This window comes from Diadema setosum, chromosome 9 (assembly GCF_964275005.1).
Source record: "Diadema setosum chromosome 9, eeDiaSeto1, whole genome shotgun sequence".
NCBI lineage: Eukaryota > Metazoa > Echinodermata > Echinoidea > Diadematoida > Diadematidae > Diadema > Diadema setosum.
The window spans coordinates 37,715,194-37,731,616 of record NC_092693.1 but is presented as its reverse complement, the minus strand read 5'-3'; positions in this window follow the sequence as shown (position 1 = coordinate 37,731,616).

Sequence of the window (16,423 nt, the reverse complement as noted above, 5' to 3'; positions counted from 1 at the left end):
TGCTCGGATTAAGCCGGTCCTGGGAAGCGGAAACTACAGATCAGTATAAATCAGGTGTATAGCTTAATCACGGAGCTTCATGGTTTAATTTTCTCTAGACAGAAAGAAACGCCCCCCCCCCCACACACACACTCAAACACTATATAAATACTATATGTTCAGGAATATTGAAACAAAATAGTGATTAGGCGTTTTGTTGTTGGGGGTGTTAGTCATTTTAAATTTTTGAGCGCTTGAATTTGTGCTGTTTTATGTTCATTCATTTCAAAGTGTCTGGATTCCATCCGATAAACTGTAACTCCCCGAATATTTTGACTGCGAAATGTATTTGTCCCTATATGTTGTGGCAGTCGCAAGCTTGTAAAGCATCATCAAAATTATCGATCATGTCATTTATAAGTGAATCGTTATCACTGAGTGTGACAAAATCAGTATAAAAAAATCAAAACAAAAAACAAACAAAAAAAAACGGATAAGTTGTCATTCTGTCCCCTTCTCTCCTCTCTCTCCCTCTCTCTCTCTCTCTCTCTCTCCGTCTCTCTCTCTCTCTCTCTCCCCCCCCCCCCTCTCTCCGTTTCTCTTACGGATTGGGTAGATTGACATTTACACTGCAAAATATCCCGGATCATAACACTTATAAATATGCAAAACTATTACTTTAATTTTTAATTATAAGGTGTGATAATTTTGGTAAGCATTTCATTTCAATTCACTTTGCATTTATTTCCATTTTCCGAAATGAATTGAATTGAACCAAATTCAGGGCAAACAGCAAATTCTCATAACTTTGCATTATTCATGTCATCTTTGTGTTTTCAGTTATAGTTCTTTTAACCTTTCATTTATTTGACCTTATAACTTCCAAAATGACATATGGTATTTTATTCATTGGATTATTCATCTTAAATGCAACATGTGTCTATCGACTGATATAATCATGAATACATTCAATTTTTTTGTTTCTCTATTTATAGATTAGAAGCAGCACTTTGCGAAGATACAGCGGTGAACTCAGAAACGTGCACCAGACAATACAATTATTGTCATAAATCCATTCTTGAAATATGAAACTACTTCGCGCTGTCGATGCACGTACATGTCAATTATCACCCCAGACTCATGACCCATGACAGAAAGATAGATCCCCTTAGTACACCCCCCCCCCCCCACTCTACTGCGAGCAAGAAAATTACAAAGAGAACGAGTTCAAGTTCACATAGAAGGGCGAACTTTTGATAGCATTACTTGGCTCCGGTAGAGTCCCAGGTCAATGCACTATTGTCTGCCGGATCAAACGGTTTGTGGTTAATTGAACTTTTTGGTATAGGTTAACAGCCGTCTGTGACATTGAGTGCCCAAAATTTGTTGTTTTTTATTAGAAGTTGCAAATACTGCGAGCTATTAGGGGGAGGGAGGGGTGCGGAGAGTAGGAAGGTATAGAGGGAGGGGGAGTGAGCGGCTGAAGAGATGTTACCATGGTAACGTGGTACATTGAATCAGCGTCTCGTGGTTGCCTCATGAACTTTTTACCCGGAGATGATGCGATCTACTCGCAAGGGGGTACTTGTACTTTTCTTTCTCACTCTATGCTATTAACGGGCATAAAAGATGTTAAAACACGCAAGAAAGCTCTTCTGTTATGTAAACTTCTAATGAATAGCAATTAAAAAAGAAACCGAGGAGAACAGAATATTTCCATCAATCAAAATCATCGTTCTCTGCCCTATTTCATTCGCACATTATTGAGAGATGAGAGCTTTTCTACTCCTGACCACTGAACCGCAAACTGGGTTATTACATAACAGAATGTTCTATACCTCTTCATGCAGAAGAATGCACGTCCTAAGCAAGCATTGTAACCGCAGACACATACATGCAGAAACGAATGATATTTGGGATCCCATAGTATTATGCCATACCAGTTATACTTGACAACAATGAAAATGTCCGCCTTTTTTTTTAATTCAAACCTGGCATGTACTCTTCAAAAAAAAATTAGGTTTCAGTCAGTATCGTTGTTCAATTCAACTCAATTCAATTCAATTCAATTCAAAATGATTTTATTTCCATATAAAGTAATACAAAGTAATACGCTTACATGAGTACATAATAGTAAAGGAACTTTGAATCACGTAAGTTTCAACAAAACATGAATACAATTATTTTAATGATATCAACTCTGGTTTGGATAAATAAACAAGTGAGCAATACAATCTTAATTTATAACTCTACATGGAAAAGAGGAATTCACAAGGAAAACATAGCTGGTGAAATTTATGAATTACTCTAGAAGGCGAGGGCATCTCAAGATCCGTCAAGGACTCTATATGTATATCCTGATGTCAGGCGAAATAATAAGAAAAAAAGACTATATGACAAGGACAAGAACAAAAGCAGGGACGGAACAGACAGAAAATAAAACTAAAGATAGGCATGACAAAGACAGGGAGGGAAACAAAACAAGACAATGTCTACAATGTCAATGTCAATGTTCAGTTATCTGGAAAGGTCACCAAGGCATGAGGAAGAAGAAATTTGGCTTAAATCACAAACTCTTAATGATTTGAAAAATACTCATAATTAATTTATTTATTTATTTTTATGAAAATAACAAAAGAAACATTTTTTTATCTGTTTGATTTTTTTTTTCGTCAGGATGTCAAAAGAAATGTTTTCAGTTTTGATTTCAAGGAAGGAAAAGTCAGAGCATCTTTTAGAGTACTATCAAGGCTGTTCCAGAACCTCGGGCCAGTGAAAACGAATGTATTTTGGGCGAGAATTGTACGTAGTAATGGTAAATGATATTCACTGGAACGTCGAGTAGGATGATTGTGTACCGCATCATTGCGTCGAAAGATTTGATCAAATATTTGTGATAAACTTTTGTTATTATATTTGAACATAAATTGACCCGACTGAAATAGATATAAATCATTCATCTTTAATAATGTGTTTTTGCTAATAACTTGACATTATATTATCTGAGTCATTAGTCATGTTGCTGTTACTACTGCTTGTAAAACTCAAGGGAGTGTACATGGGTGGGCGACTGGCACCCCAACCCCCCCCCCCCCCCCACCTTTTAGCCTAAAAGAGTGTCGCTACAGCTGTGTGTAGTGAGATACAATAATACAGTCTTTGTGTTACAGTCTATTTAACAAGTCAAGACTAACTGTGTGTGAAACAGGTCTGAATTGACTACAGTCTATGCAAGAACCCCATTGTCAAGATAAGTCCCCTCTCCTTCCGGAGTTAATGTAAACATTACATAAAGACCCCTTTGTGTCAGCCCAAGTTATAAGAAGTGGTCATTGTTGGGAAGGAGCCCCTCTGTGTAATAGTTTAGAAAAAGTTCATTACAGCCAAGGATGCTGTGAAGTGCAAACCGTTGTATCCAGAAGAAGAATTACGGCAGATAAGAAACAACAATTCCTATACTATGTACTTTTGTAGTCACTGTATATACCCTATATTATTATGTGCTTTCTATGTTGTAAGAAAGTCAGTTAGATGATGATAACTATGTAAGATACTGACTATAATAGACAAAGGAGCTGTGATTCAGGTGGATGTATATGCTCCCATGAGTGCTTGTCTTTGTTTGTGTGTGAGTAATGCATGCACATGAGTGGTGTATGGAGATCAGGTGAACGCCGTTGCTGTGTTAATTGTAGTCTTCAAACTTTCTATAAGTATTTGTGTAGATGTCAGTGATTATTATGCACATGATTTAGCATCATTCATAATCATGGATTTAAGAGTAGAATAACACTGGGAAAAGCAGGTGATATTCCATATCCTCAGTAATTTTCATGCTTGTAATATTAGTAGCATATAAACGAAATATAGAGGTTATTCATCCTTTGAGGTATCATCATGCGAGAGACTAATTATAGTTACATGTATTCTGTGTAGTAAGATTATTAGTATTTTGAGACTGACACATACATAATGTGATAAAAAGTGTAATTTTTTAAATCTATATAGGTGACATAATGATATTATCTGATCAATATAGATAACACATTATTTGACAGACAGATAAAGGAAGGTATAGTTTAAGAAGTGAGAGGATATATGTATACACCCGCTATACAGTGTGTATTTACAGCCCAATGTGAACTTAAAACAGTTTGCATGTGTCAGAGGACAAAATTTTGTGTTGAGAAAGTGTATTACATTGCACAGGTTTGGTGTGCCTATAGGGTTTAATACAGAGTCCCACAGTACAGGGAAACAAACACTCTGTTGTTTTTAGAGAGAGATAAGAACTGGCTAGTGGCAGCACAGAGTTCTGGGGCTGCCATCCCATACTACTAATCCCCCAGCTAGTTTCACTTCACCATTTTGGGGCATGTGTACTTGCACATGTTAAAATATAGTTCTGTTGGTTGATTAATGTTGAGGGTTAGATGCTATAGGAGAGAAAGAAATGAGTATGTGTCTTGCAAATTACAGATGAGGTTATACAGTATATGAAAATAATAACCAGGAATATAATTTATACGGAAAGGAGGAGTGATACTTTTGTGAGTGATCAGTCACAGAAAGTGCTGAGCCAACCAGTTTTGGTGGTCTGGGGCATTGCACCTTGCTCTGCAGAGAGGGGGAGAGGCAATCACAGGTCACTGGAGGAAATCTGCTGTAAGTAAGCTTGTATTTTGTTTTCTAAATGATATTTATGTTGAGTACATGATTTCTGTATGCATATGCTTATTGTGTGAAGTAGAAGTAATTTGAATGCATATTACAGCTTTATAGAGTACATGAAAAGTTGAGGTGAATGGAGTCATTGTCCTCTTAGCCATTGACCCTGTGTGTTAGCTGCACACAGAGTACACAGCAGTGCACTCAACCATGCACTTGGCACAGAGTAGTAGGAGTGAAGAGTTGTGTAATTTACACCGTGCGATGGAGTTTGTAAAGTGGGTGAATATTGCTTTGTATGAATGGAAGTTGTAACAACCATTATTATTGGCTCATTTAGATATCATGTTTATATGATTAGAGTGTGTATCATGCGTTATACCTTTACAATTATGAGTAAGTTAGTGAGGATAAATGCCAAACAACATGTGAGGTTGGCATGAACGCACGTCATTTTGGATCTTAGGTTATATTGTGGGTATGGCGGACATTCGACATAGGGGGCGCTTTCATGTAAACAATGAATCAAAGATGGCCGCGCCCATGGTATCGGCATGTGTATCATGTGTAATTGTCACCAGTCGAGGTACTATCTGGTTGGGAGCATACCAGTACTTGCTTGTCTACCATTTAATCCTACTACCATGTTGTATGAGAGGACATACAACTGTACATGTGAATGCTATGGTTTGAAATCATTATGATAAGGACCATCGGTGTATATATGTTTCTTTTATTTAGGATAATTTCCGTTGTGTATCAGCAGTGAGGAGACAGCTTATCGTGCGAGGCTGATAGCTGTTGTGACCTGTTTGGAAGACGAGTGGCGTTTGACTTTGGGTATAAATATGTTTCATTTTTCTTTACACATATATATGCAAGTTCATAGATTGTACATGTTGTACATACGTTATGTTGTTGACAAGTTGCATTTAAGTTTACTAGACAGTGATGATGTGGATGCCAGTATACCAAAACCAAGTGCAGGTTATATTGAATTAATGAGGTGATTATATTATGGATTGATAAAGGTTAACATATATAGGAGGAGAATAAGTTTGTTTTATGTTTTTATACACAAATTATTGGTTCAACATAATGTTAGTATTTGATGCGTAACTAAGTAAACTGGAAGTTTTGGCATGGATTGTGTTAAGCAAGATTATTAAGGAAAAGAGAGCAGTTGATAATGTTTTGGATATAATAAGTCAACTATTTAATTCATTTGAAGGAGTTATTACGTATTTGATATTGATAATATAACATAAAATAGTTGTGGTGTATGATTCAGTGGAATTATAAACCGTGATGGAGATTATTATCGATCATCAGTCGTTGAGCAAGAATTATGCATTTGGAGTTACAGTTTTAATAATTGCAGTAAATATCACATAGACTAAGACAAACAATTTAAAGCTTTTGTGATTTGTGTTAGAACCAAGTGGGTTTTGTGTAACAAGCTAACATATTGATGGTGTAATTATGGCATATACGAAGTGTGTTATGATGTTTGTTTTTTTTTCTCTGCTTGTTCTTTGCAGGGTTTCTTTTTTGTTTCTGTTTTATTACTGCGGTAATAAACGCACATATCACTGCAGATCAACTAGTCCGCTCATTCATTTATGAGTACTCCCGGGTCTCTAAACCAACCCAACCCCTAGGGCACATCCCAGCCCCCCATCCCCCGACACATGATTATATTTTATCTCAGTAAATTAATTTGGATAGTCATGAGTTATAATAATTTACCTCTCAATCAGGGTGTATTCAAATGGTATTTGATAGCATATATTCATATGTTATATTATAAAATATTTTTGAGGTAGAGTGAAGTTAAATCAGTTGTCACAAGCTGTTCATGATAACAAGCTCGAACGCTGAGATATTATTATGAGGGATATAAATCACTCCAGATTTGTAGTTTGGCTATCATTTATGGAAATATAAAGTTGAATTTGAATAATCACAAGTGTATGTTCACAAATTATGTCATTTACACTGATACACGTGCAGATTTCAGGATAGTCATATTACTGTTTTATTACCTTGTTACATGAGTGTAACCAAGACAGTGTGCATTGAGTGTGCATTGTACTGCATTTATTGTGTCAGATTGTTGTCTCAAGATCGATGACAAGTTTGGACTCAAGAATTAAACCGGAATTAGCTGTAATCTATGTTTCCAGTGTCATCTGTTGCATCTTGCGAATAACGATACAGGGCATATCACAGTGAACTGAAACTCCTCAGCAACTAGCTGTATAGCTGGGGCAGCCACAAAGAGAGTGTTGTGATAAAACGTGCCTTCTTTCCTTTACATTTCCTTGTTAATAACAACAATAGTGATAGTTGTATAAAGTAGTGATAACAACAACAACAACAACAACAACGTAATCATGATAATAACTATACAACTGAAATTACTCTACAGAAGAGGACAAGCAAAACAAGAGGACAAGAAAGACAAGAAAAGATACGGAAATAAGATGGAGAGGAAGAAAAGGAAAATATACTATATGTGTTTGTGAGATTATATATGTATCCATGTCTTTTTGTGTTTGACTTTATTCACATAGTTTGTGTGCATTCAAATTCTTTAATAAAAGATGAGAGTTTAAGCAACTCAAAGTATAAATTCTACAGGAGGACACTTCTTCTCCTTCTTCTTCTTCTTCTTCTTCTTCTTCTTCTTCTTCATAGGGCCTATTATTACTATTATTACTATTATCATCATTATTACTATTATATTATTATTATTATTATTATTATTATTATTATTATTATTATTATTATTATTATTATTATTGTTATTATTATCATTATTATTACTATTATTATTATTATTATTATTATTATTATTATTATTATTATTATTATTATCATCATCATTATTATTATTATTTTCTTTTATTTCTTCAACTCTTCTTGTATGATAACAATAGCTAATGTCATTACGTTGTTGTTATCATTGATAGGGAGCTTTAGATTTGCGACGCGGTCCCTTAGGGCCTTGGCCCGAATTCTCAAAGGTGGAATAACTTTATTACACCGCTTATTCCGCCGATTTATTACACCTCTTATGCAAATCAGGCCCTCGTGACGTAAAATGACGCGATTTCTTTCCCGGAATCTATTGTCAAAGGTGGAATAACTTATTCCCCGGTATGAGAATTCGGGCCCTTGTGTCGTGTTGCAAAGTACAGTAGCTTGAAGACGCAGCCTATGCAACTACAATAGCGCCCCCATTATGTCGTTCGTCAAAATGGCATAAAGTATGAGTAGCTCTCTGCATCGTGAATTTGAGCAGATGCTGAGATGGACCAGAACAGTTGTGAAAACTTAAAGAGATTATATAGTTTTGGTTGAGACCTAATTCAGGTTTCTAACATTTTTTGGTGAGATAATGAGAAACCTCTTACGAAATATGAAAGAGCATGTAATTCCATGAGGAATTCAATGTTTCCAGAAAATTGGTTTTTAGATGGCTGCGATATCCAAAACAGAGCGATTCTAATAAAGTGTGGGATCCACATTTTATTACGATCGCGTTGATTTACTTTGTTCTTTAGATGTTTCAGTCATTCCAAACCCGATTTCATCAAATAAACTTTGAATTCCTCTTAAAATGGTATGCTCTGTACAGTTTCATAAGTGTTTTCTTGGTATCTCGCAAAAAGTTCAAAGCCCAATTCTCATCTCCACCAATACTGTACCATCCCTTTAAACAAGTACGACGAGTGATAGATTTTTTATTAGCGGTCTTGTGCATGCGCAGAACAGTTTTTTTTTTTTTTTTTTTTATCTTAACGTCCGCGTGGCAGAACTAAAGCTCCTTATTGTTGTTATTAAAAAGAAGAAGTATTTGACCGCAGGTACCGGGCGTGCTCCGCAAGTCACCTTTTCGGCAATTGCCACGACGCGACGCTGCTTCCTTTTGGTACAATTATCTATTTGAATAAACCAGTGACAGGCGCGGTGGAGCACCCCTATTTGCATCTCATTATCGCCCCGTTCTATTTGAATTCCCAACGGGCATCCACGGCTGCCCGAAACTGTGTGCATGAAAAAGTCAAATCTTTACCTTCTCCTTGTGCCGCTATGCGTGCTGCTAGTAAACTCAAACTTCCCACACTATCTAAGTTTTTAAAAACCTTCCTTTTGATGAAAAAATTATGAAATTTGCTGCACTAGAACCTGAGATATTACAGCGTTTTGAAAATCACCTCTCGCAAAACATGCTCTCTGTTTTTTTCCGACTGGACTATGGCCGGGCTCCAATGTGTCCGAAATTGGCAACATAACTATATCAGGCCTCAATCCATATATGGTGAAAGTTTTCGCTTTTAATTGGTTCCACCTGTACTTTTTGAGAAATCAACCTGTTTCTGCAGGGTTTGGAATAGAAAATTGTAGTCAGTGAAACAATTGAAAATGACGTCATTTCTTTTCCCGTAATATTGGGCATGCGTGTTACGTGAGATTCAGGATTTCGTGCTCATTGTTGGTTTGCATGTGACGCAGTCAATTTTGCTGAGTGTCGCACGGCGGTGACTGCTGAGCTGCTGCCGCGCACGCTGCATGCAGCAAAGCGTTGTGTGTGCTGTGACATGCAACGCTATACAGTCACGCGATTAAACGACCTGTACGCTTTGCGTTCGTGTCATTTTTGACATCACCTTCTGTTTTTTTCCGACACAACCATGGCCGAGAATATTACGGTATGACATTTAAAATGCAAGCAGATAAATAAATTTCGGTGTACTTTGTTCGAATGGCGCTTTGGTTCCGCAATCACACTTCGTGAATTTTAGGATGATTTTCGAGGCATATTTTTGGTAATTTTGCTCGCCAGGTTTTCGCTAAAATTTCACATGTTATCATTGTCAAATCCTTTAATATGTTATATGTGCATATTCGGACATGTTTTCAAATTCAAACTAACTCAATTTTAATCCGAAAATAGGTTTCCTTAAATTGTTATTAGCTTGAGAAGTTGTTTACTTTTTCTCAACTACGCGAGTACATGTTGTTTACTTTATGCAAATGAGGCTCGGCTGCCGATGGATTTCTGCGAGATAATTGGGGTGCTCCACCGCGCCTGGTGAGTGAGAGCCTCACACCTCCCTAAACCACTATCATTTTATATTTTGTGCGGTTATCAATGAAAACTGCTCTGTTCCATTTTTTTTTAAACGGTAATATGTTACTCTAATCTAAATGCAGCCAGCTTGAGAATTATTGAAATTGTCTTTAGAAAGAAATTTTCCTTAATTTCAAGCTGACGCTAAAAACAAGGGCAAACTAATGAAAATAAAAGTTAAGTGCGAAAAGCATTAGACGAAGCCGACGCATTCTTTTTGCCTGCCGTCGATAGATGGCGCGATTCCAATTTCTAGTATCCGTTGGCCAGAAAAAAACAAAAAAAACACAAACAAACAAATGAATAGCAATCCTAATGAGAAGGGCGTAGAAAGATAACTCGGCAAACTTCTGCCGTAAATCTAAAAATTTTCATGAGCTAGATACTAGTATACCAATCAAAATTGAGTCATTGGTGTCAGCCTTTGCCACCCCATCAAACAAGAAAATTATTGGAAAATACAATGAAAACTGTCCATTGATTTTGATTGATTGAAATTGACAAGTCTGTGTTACGTTACATCACAATTGTACCCACACACTTAATATCTTGAATTTTTATCAGGGGCCGCGGAAGCGGGGGGGGGGGGGGGCTGCAGCCCCCCCACACTTTTGGTTCGTCAAAAAAAAAAAAAAAATCGAAAAAAAAAATCACAACACTCATGAATTTTAATCCCCAAAGATTCCGCCCATAGATTCTTCCCGTCTGGGGGGGGGGGGGGGGGGGGGGAGGGGAGGGGGTCTTGACCCACCCCCTCCCCCCAGTCCCGCAGCCCCCCCCCCCCCCCCCCCACACACACACACTGAAAAACGTTCCGCGGCCCCTGTTTATTCATGTATAAATACATGTATATAAATTGTATATAAATTGTTAAATTTTATTAGGCCTATCGTGGCTGTTACACTGTTTTAAAATTAGAATACTGTACGAGCTGAAATTTTCGCGGTGGTTTTATTTTCGCGAATTTATTTTATTTTCGCCTTTGAATCGCGAAAATAACAACACGCGAAAATAACGACGCGCAAATAACTACGTTCAGTTAGACCCTCGCAACCGCGAAATTAACAACACGCGAAAATGTCCTCTAAGGACCAATTCGCGAAAATATCTGTACGCGAAAATTTCAGCTCGTACAGTACATGAAATGAATTGAACTGAAACACACTTCGCCGGAACTTGAAGAATGAGCATACAAGTGCACTATGATACTACTTAGTAGTCCGTATCCCTAGGCCCATAGATTTTAAATGAAAGCTGAATTTACCATTTCTGTTTTGCATTATGTCAAAGTGTGTGTGTGTGTGTGTGTCATGGGCGTAAATCCCGGGGGGGATGGGGGGGATATATCCCCCCCCCCCTGAAATGGAGGAGGGGGGATGGCCTGTACAATCATCCCCCCCCCCCTGAATTTTGAGGGGAAAAAATGGAGGAAGCAGAAATGTGATTGTATCAATTTTGGCATATTGCATGACGTTTGTACGCCGGCCTTCAGACAGGTAACAGAGCTGAACAGTATTCTGCTCGCTTCGCTCGCTCGCGAAGAAAGTAACATCGACATACACTGTAAGGTATGGCTCAGGCGTTGACAACGTCAAATAGTATAGGTCTACATGTAAACATGCTATGACGCGAGTAACTGGGGACCATCTGCAAAATATGTACGAAAACATACAAACAAACAATAACAACAACTTTATCGCCATACAAAGAATCCCCTCCATTTCCTGAATCATTCCTGAGAAACGACAGTGACTGATGACTCAGTCAGGATACATCTATGGGCATACCAAGGGAAGATCAGGGACGTCGAATCTATGGGGGGCAAAGGGGCATTTGCCCCGCCCCAAAGGAAGTGTTTAGACAGACAAATCATTTATCCCCCAAGCAATTCCCGAGATGAGGACAAATCTCGAACTTTCTTAATGGAAAATTGTCCAAATATCGCCAGAACTATGCACCAGATCGTTGTATTGCAATCATGAACATGCAAAAGGTCCGCTATACAGGATAAGGGATAAACTTTGTACACTTTTGACATAGACGTATATTCCCTAATTTATCAAAGAGTGTGCAGCAGATCTTTCACTTAACAAAAGCAACCTAATATGTATAGAGGAGTCGATGGGGGGGGGATGGTTCTCAAATAAAAGTGGGACAAACAAAAGCGAAAAATATAGCTACAAACGGCAGTTTTTGGAGTGTAAAATGTTAAAATTTTAAAGCTCGCTCGCTCCGCTCGCTCGCATTTAACCGCTATGCCATTCTCCTGATGTTGCTGCCAGTGATTGACAGCAGGTGCACCCGGTGCGCCCCCTTAATTTCCAAAGCGAAAATATAGCTACAAACGACAGTTTTTAGGACTGGAAAATGTCAAAATTTTCAAGCTCACTCGCTTCGCTCGCTAGCATTTAATCAGTATGCCATTCTCCTGATGTTGCTGCCAGTAATTGCCGGCAGTTGTGCCCGGTGTGCCCCCTTAATTTCCAAAGCGAAAAAATACAGCCACAAACGGCAGTCTTTGGACTGTAAAATGTCAAAATTTTCAAGCTCGCTCTCTCCGCTCGCTCGCATTTAACCGTTATGCCATTCTCCTGATGTTGCTGCCAGTAATTGCCGGCAGTTGCACTCGGTGTGCCCCCTAAATTTCCAAAGCGAAAAAGTATAGCTACAAACGGCAGTTTTTAGACTGTAAAATGTCAAAATTTTCAAGCTCGCTCGCTTCGCTCGCTCGCATTTAATCGCTATGCCATTCTCCTGATGTTGCTGCCAGTGATTGTGAGCAGGTGCGCCCCCCTTAATGTCCAAAGCGAAAAATATAGCTACAAACGGCAGTTTGGGGACTGTAAAATGTCAAATTTTTGAAGCTCGCTCGCTTCGCTCGCTCGCATTTAATTATTATTCCATTCTCCTGATGTTGCTGCCAGTAATTGCCAGCAGTTTTCGCCCGGTGCGCCCCCTTAATTTCCAAAGCGAAAAAATACAGCCACAAACGACAGTTTTTGGGACTGGAAAATGTCAAAATTTTCAAGCTCATTCGCTTCACTCGCTCGCATTTAATCATTATGCCATTCTCCTGATGTTGCTGCCAGTAATTGCCAGCAGTTTTCGCCTGGTGCGCCCCCCCCCCCCCTTAATTTCCAAAGCGAAAAAATACTAGTACAGCCACAAAGGACATGTGGGACTGTAAAATATCAAAATTTTCAAGCTCACTCGCTTCGCTCGCTCGCATTTAATCGTTATGCCATTCTGATTTTGCTGCCCCATTGCCGGCAGTTGCGCCCGGTGTGCCCCCATAATTTCCAAAGCGAAAAAATACAGCCACAACGGCAGTCTTTGGACTGTAAAATGTCAAAATTTTCAAGCTCGCTCGCCCCGCTCGCTCGCATTTAACTGCTATGCCATTCTCCTGATGTTGCTGCCAGTAATTGCTAGCAGTTGCGCCCGGTGCACCCCCTCCCCATAATTTCCAAAGCGAAAAAGTATAGCTACAAACGGCAGTTTTTAGACTGTGTTAAAATTTTCATGCTCGCTCGCTCCGCTCGCTCGCATTTAATCGCTATGCCATTCTCCTGATGTTGCTGCCAGTGATTGACAGCAGTTGCGCATGGTGTGCCCCCTTAATTTCCAAAGCGAAGAATATAGCTACAAACGGCAGTTTTTGGACTGAAAAATGTCAAAATTTTCAACGCAAAGAGATTTCACCGTAGGAGGGGGAAACCCCCCTACCATACCCTCCCCCCTCGCTTGATTCGTTCCCTCACATAACCGCTCCTCCTAAGATCAAATCCTGTCTACGCCGATGATCGGCCCCATTATTTTAGTAGGCCTTCACAGTGATGTCGCACAGCAAGAGCTGAAATACCACGATTTTGTCATTCAATAATATATTGTGAATATTTCATTTTCTTATTGCTTTTTTAAAGAAAAGAAAACAAAATTTTCACCACAAGTGAGCACCAGATCGCTGAATTTCAGGTCTGAAAATGCAAAATCTTCCTCGTGTGGGAGAGGGATACCCCCCCCCCCCCCATACACACCCTTCCCCCGTTCGGTCGTTCCGCTCCCTCTCACAGATATTTCCCAAAAAAAAAAAAAAAATGTTTTCATACTTTTAAGGTCTGATTTTCATACTTTTAAGGTCTGATTTTCCGCCGAAAGTTGTCTGACAAGCAAAAAAAAAAAAACCCAACAAGAGCAAAAAGTCTTTATGTTGTTGCTGCCACTTTTCTCCCACTTTATATTTCATGCAATAAGAGTGGGGCATCCGATCCCTGTAAAGTGTGTGTGTGGGGGGGGGGGGGGAAGGGGGGTACAAAGCTTCTCCCCCCCCCCCCCAAAAAAAAAAAAAAAAAAAAAGGCTGCGCCGGTCCGGTTATGGGCTTGTAATCGTGGTGATGGTGACCATCCCCCCCCCCCCCCACTCCTCAGTATGGATTTACGCCGTTAGTGTGTGTGTGTCACGAAGTATTTCTGTCTTGATATACATTTGTTGAATTTCGTCCTTACTGGAAACATGAAATCAAGGATTATAAAATCAGCACAGTTACTTCCAGATTAAAACTCACATAGATTTGCAAATTGGTGCCGAACACATAGGGCCTATTTTACATAATAATTTAAAATTACGTTTTGCCATAAATAGCTCTTGTATCCCCCCCCCCCCCCCCCCTCCGGGCCACACACACAAGGGAGATTTTGCATTTTAGACTTAAAATTCAGCGATAGGGTGCACAGTTTTGGTGAGTAGTTTTCGGATTTTGTTCCTATTAAAAAGTAAGAAAAATTATTAACAGAAACAAATAATTGTATCAGGAAATCGCGCTATCTCAGCTTTTGTTCTGCGAAGGTTCGTCATCACTGCACTGTGGGGGCCACTCCAAGATCCAATCTTAATTTTTTGCAGTCATCCATGGTGGATTGTCTGAAGCAAGTAAGTGGATGTCAGGAGGTAGACTCTTGCTGTCAAGGCTTGACGATTATGACGAATGATATGAAAGAGTAGGTTCAAGGAATAGTTTCGGGCAAAGAGTATAGAAGCTAACTTGGCTTCTACACTCTTTGGTTTCGGGTGAGTCATACGAATATACCCGACAGTGACTCGAGTGAGGATTGGAAGTTTTCTGCAGATCAGACAGATCATTGGAGATACCAGGCGTAGCGCCATCTCCCACCAGAATGAGAGGGCTAATGTAAAATCTCAGCCCCATGCGTATGCATGCACCTGCTCAGCTAAAAAACTCTGCATGCGCACTAATTTTGGAAACTTTACTGCTTGTGATGAGTCACTTTAAGCTGAGCGCGCGAAAGCAAGGCTAGAAGTACTCGATTCCAAGCAAATATAAGGGTATGTAGATTCTAATGTATATCTTGTTCGTTAGTGTACTGTTTATACCTCTGAATGAATGGCATGCCAAGACTGCAAGAGAACCTTATCCTGCTCTTAGTCCCATTCGTTGATGAAATTGTTGTGTCACTAAGTGCCTCGTCAGGTCGTAAACAATTCGCAATCAATCAGCATTTCACCAACTGCTGACTCGTTGTCGCCGGCCCGATCTCCATTCTTGTTACCTCCGCCAAGAGAGGAGGCGTTGGTTAATTTGTTTGTTGGTTGGTTTGTTTCTTTGTCTGTCAGCAAAATAACTCAAAAAGTTGTGAACGGATTTGAATGAAACAGCAAGGAACAGGGAAATTTTAGTAGTGATCCGGGAATTTTCATGGATTTCTAAAATATTAAGGATTTTGATATTTTTGCAGGTAGGGTCAATGAGCTTGGGAGTTCAAGCTGCGCATATTTGAGGTTTGCATATGTACACTGTCTAAAATGCTACCTCTAACAATTAGACAGTCTTTTTTTAGCCCACCGGAGGTGTGGGGAGCTCGCTCCTCGGAGACTATAAAAGCGTAAGGGATCGCCTGTGGCGTCTGTCCGTCCGTTGTCCGTCCGCAATGCTACAAAAACTAGAATAACTCTTTACTGAGGACTTCAATTTCAATCAAACTTGGAGGGAAGAATGGTTCTACAGAGTTACCCATTTTCACCTCAAGGTCAAAGATCACAGACTGAGGTCAATGAACTTTAGGGCCCAATGTTGAAAGTTTTTAGGGCGCGCTTCGATTATGACTCATAACTTTTGATGTACCGTATATCAATGTCCATTTGTGACCAAACTTGAATGTTAGATGTCCCTTGGGAAGTTGAAGGTCACCACAAGGTCAAAGGTCACAGACAGGGGTCAACAAACTTTTATGACCCAATGTTAAGTTTTTAGGCTGCGTTTTGATTATGACTCCTAACTTTTGATCCCTTTGTTCGTTTGTGACCAAACTTGGATGGTACAATGTAGATGTCCCTTGGGGAATATGAAGGTCACCAGATGGTCAAAGGTCACAGAAAGGGGTCAACAAACTTTTAGGGCCCAAGTTAAGTTTTTACGGCGTGTTTTGATTAAGGCTCATAACTTTTGATCCCTTTGTCTGTTTGTGACCAAACTTGGATGGTAAATGCCCCTTGGGGAGTTGAAGGTCACCACAAGGTCAAAGGTCATAGGTGGGTCAATAAACTTCCCAGAGATAGAAAAACAATTTCTTCTATGCAAATGGGCGAGACACAATTTGGCACTTGCCTTGTTGCTAGGG